The sequence below is a fragment of the Delphinapterus leucas genome, chromosome 1 (assembly GCF_059928025.1).
Source record: "Delphinapterus leucas isolate spDelLeu-1000000601 "Yukka" chromosome 1, BTC_Dleu_Yukka2, whole genome shotgun sequence".
In the NCBI taxonomy this organism is placed as follows: Eukaryota; Metazoa; Chordata; class Mammalia; order Artiodactyla; family Monodontidae; genus Delphinapterus; species Delphinapterus leucas.
The window spans coordinates 80,461,570-80,465,485 of NC_143129.1; the positions used below are offsets into that span (position 1 = coordinate 80,461,570).

The 3,916-nt window shown below is 48.9% G+C and overlaps 1 long non-coding RNA gene across 1 annotated transcript; it reads right to left on the reverse strand.

Annotated features, from left to right (window-relative positions):
• Window positions 1-1,497: 1,497 nt before the first annotated feature.
• Window positions 1,498-3,532, reverse strand: LOC149750621 (uncharacterized). The gene is made up of 2 exons (XR_016387792.1): window positions 3,489-3,532; window positions 1,498-2,180 (listed from the first exon to the last, which is right to left on the reverse strand). It is a non-coding gene; the product is annotated as an uncharacterized LOC149750621 (long non-coding RNA).
• Window positions 3,533-3,916: the final 384 nt, after the last annotated feature.

Sequence of the window (3,916 nt, forward strand, 5' to 3'; positions counted from 1 at the left end):
TGGCTTCCAAGTCGTCCATGCATTAGACGTCTTGCGGTCAAACTGTTTTTGGTTGTTTTGACGGTCTGAGCTTGCTTTCCTTACGGGGATTAAACCAAGAATACCGGAGGCTTGTGTGTGAGTTTGTGCTTCCACAGCATCCCTCACATTCTAATCAAAGGGAGGGGCAGGTACTTACAAAGAATGCGATGATGCATTGCTGCTTGGGATGGATGGATTGGTGATGGGTAAATAGGTAGATGGATGGAGCCTCGCTGGAGGGCATGAACAGAGGTGGTGGAGGTCAAAGATACCAGCCAAGCATGGAAGCAATGCTAAACTAAAACTAAAACTTTTGTCTTTAGCGTATTCTGAATTCTACATGCTCTGCGATCTATGTTGGGGATAATTCACGCATTTAGTTTATGTTTTGTTCCTTGCTGATTCCTTTGGGTACTTCTGTGGATTTTCAGTGATTCCCTTGTAGCCCAGAAACGTGAAATGGGAGGCAAGTATAGGAAAAGAGATGCAAAGACCTCAATTTTGGGACTCTTAGTGAGAGAAGGATTCGGTGGAAATTTATGGGTGTAGTGGACGTCACAGAAAGAAGTTTGGCTTACCTGTGGGCCTGACGTTACCACCGGTTAATCAAGTTACCCTGATACCTCAAGGATTTAGGGAATGGAATGTAAGAGGGCAGTGAGAGAAAAATAGCACCGGAGAAACCCCAAGCTAGAGAATCAATGGGTGCTATGACTTTAAAAATTATTGACAGTGGGGCTTCCTTGTTGGCGCAGTGGTTGAGAGTCCGCCTGCAGATGCAGGGGACACGGGTTCGTGCCCCGGCCCGGGAAGATCCCACATGCTGCGGAGCGGCTCGGCCCATGAGCCATGGCTGCTGAGCCAGCGCGCCCAGAGCCTGTGCTCCGCAACAGTAAAGGCCACGACAGTGAGAGGCCCGCGTACAGAAAAAAAAAAAAAAAACAAGAAAAATATTGACAGTGGATATGTGTATGTGATGGATGTATGATTTTTACACAGACTGTCTCCTATGTACATATTTGTTAGCTTGAACAAAATCTCGTCTTTTCTTTTACCAGTGGGAGAGTTTTTGAGGCCCGGTCATCAATTCATTTTGACCCACATGTCCTTAGAATATTCTCTGAATTTCCACTTATATGCCTCTGCTCTACTATTTAGCTCCTGGCTGGGTTTCCTTTACTCTTTCTGTGCCTCCATTTTCAAGACCGGCATCTGCTCCCCTGTGTCCAAAGGCTGTTCTCATTTTGCAAGTATGGGGGGATGTGTCTCCATGCAGCTGAAGTGCCCATCTCTCCTCCTCACCCTGGCAGGACCATGGAAAATGTCCTTCAGCTCAGAAGTGCATCTTCCCATGCATTCTGCTCAACCTGCACCCACATGCCCAGCTCTCCTAGGGCTCTTATTTAGGCAGCAAGATACAAAATCTGCAGGAGTTAACGACTGTAAGACGACGAAATAATCAAACTGACACATTCATGGCAGCGGAATTGTGTTTAATTGTTTGAAAGACTGGAGCAGAGACGAAGTGTGCTAGCAAAGGATGGTCGGGCATGCTGCTTAAGTTTCCAAGCAGCCAAAAGGGCGAAGTATACAAGTCTGCAAGAAGATTAGACGGTTTAGAAACGGATCCTTTGCTAAATGGAAATTCCAGCTGCTAATTCATAAGAAATGTTGATCCAGGAAGCTGCCATCTTGGTGCTGCCTTTTCCAAAAGTGTGGCTGCTTCCAGAAGCCGTGGGTGAGTGGTGCTGACAGCTAACTGGCTGAGAGAGGGAAGTGGGCTTCGTGTTCTCTGTTCTGAAGGGAGTTTGGCCTCTGGCCCATGCCTGGGGTTTATTTCTGCTTGGACTTCTGGCACTGTTGAGGGGCTGGGCACGTTGGGACAGAGGGCTCCTTGCCCTTGGGTGGAGGCTGGCAAGGCTGCTTGGTGTGCTGAGGTGGAGTTTAGCAGTGCTTTGGTGGGGGGAAACAGTACTTTACTGGGGGGCAGCATTGCTGTGGAGGGGGACAGTACTGCTGAGGTGGGGGGCAGCAATACTTTGGTGAGGGGCAGCAATACTTTGGTGGGGTGCAGCATGGCTGGGGTGGAGGGCAGCAATACTTTGGTAGCGGGCAGCACAGCTTCTGCTTCGGATTATACATTCTGGTCTGGATGTGCACTGCAATGGAAAAGACACTGAAGTGAGGAACTCTAGAACGTTAGAGACACTCAACCCAGGAGAACCGCTTGCCTCGTTCAAACCTGTGCCGATTCAACTTTCGCCTGGTGGCTTCACCGATTAAATGTGTCTGTGTGCAGTGAGGTGCGTCAGTATAAATTGTAGCTACAGTTTGTAAGCCATAGCAAGGTTTTAATAGAGACAAATAAAGAAATACAGAAGGAAGGAAGGAAAGAAGAAAGAGAGGAAAAAAGGGTGAAAGGAGAAGAGTAATGGACAGGGGTAGAAAAAACAAAGATATAAAAAATGAGAGAGAGTCACACAGACAGAGAGAGAGAGGAGAGAGACGGAAAGAATAAGAAGGAAGGTCAGGGGTAATGAGAACAAAAAGTATTATCCTTCCCCATCAGATACTGTGGAATGTAGAGCATGATTTTCTTGGATCACTTCTTGGAGCAAGTTACTTAACTTCTCTGTACTCTTCTTAAAGTTGTTGTAAAGATTAAATGAGCATATAAAACTCCACACAAACACATGTAAATACACAGGTAAATATGAGTGTAAAGATATATGTGTGTGTGTGTGCTCGCGTGGTCACACACACACACACACACACGAGAACAAAAACATGTTGAGTACTCTTGTAAAGATTTTGACTTTTTAAGTAAATATCGAACAGTTGTAACAGAGCATCTTAACCACTCTCTAAGAGAATTCATAGAAAAGAGGCATCTAGAGACAAAAGGACCGTTTAAATCGATACTAAATTATAGGTGAGAATGCAAATCTTAGAGAGGGAAGTCATGGATCCCCAGGCACTGAGCACACGGGGGTGGAACAATGGTCCCCGACTCCCAGAGCAGGACATGGCCGCTTTACCACGTCCTCTTGTCCTTGCTGCTCTGAGCTCCCTGGGCCTCTGCCCTCTGCTCCCTGAGGAGCTCTCCTGCCTCGCTGCACTGGCCTTTCCCTTCAGGGCAGCCCTGCCCTAGATTTGGTGCCACCCTCTCCTAACCAGCTCCGCTCAGCTCCTGGCCACGACAACATCGCCACCACACACGCCAGCAGGACCCTCAACACAGGACTCTGATCACACCCTGGACCCCCATCTCAGCCCCCACCCCACACACTTCAGATGTTGCCTTGTAACCCAAGACAGGTGGGTCCCAAATGATACGGACGAGAGAGGTGCCCACACGAGGCCTTTCTTTCTGGCCAGCCACCCATTGTGCCAGCCCCAGCTGCCTGCGGAGTTTGGGACCATTTAGAACCAGGCTCCCAGGAGAGGCGTTCCTTTGCCCGACTTACCCTAGTTCAGCAGCGGCTGGAACGTGGAGATGCTGTGGCTTTTGGGATGCTCTAAGACTGCACACCCTTTATACGTCTCAGATCCCTCTTGGAAGACATGAGGTGGCCTACGATTGGGGCGTGCTAGGCCCTAGTCACAATAGGATGCATCTGCCCTTCCTCAAACTTGAGGTTTTACTCATCTCCTGGGCTGGCAAACTCACTCTCGGTTTGATGGCGCTTGAGGATGACAGTGCCTTCACGCGAGCCCTGGCCCCATTTCCCCATCACTTTACGAGCCGTGGCTTCCTCGTGTTTCCAAACCCACTCGTGACGGTTTCCCTAGAACCTTGACTTCTGGGATGGTGGTAAGCAAGCATGCAGGACACTGCTGGGTGTGGGAGCGGTGAAGGTAGTGTTCCAGGATATTCCGGTTGGAGGGGGAGTGT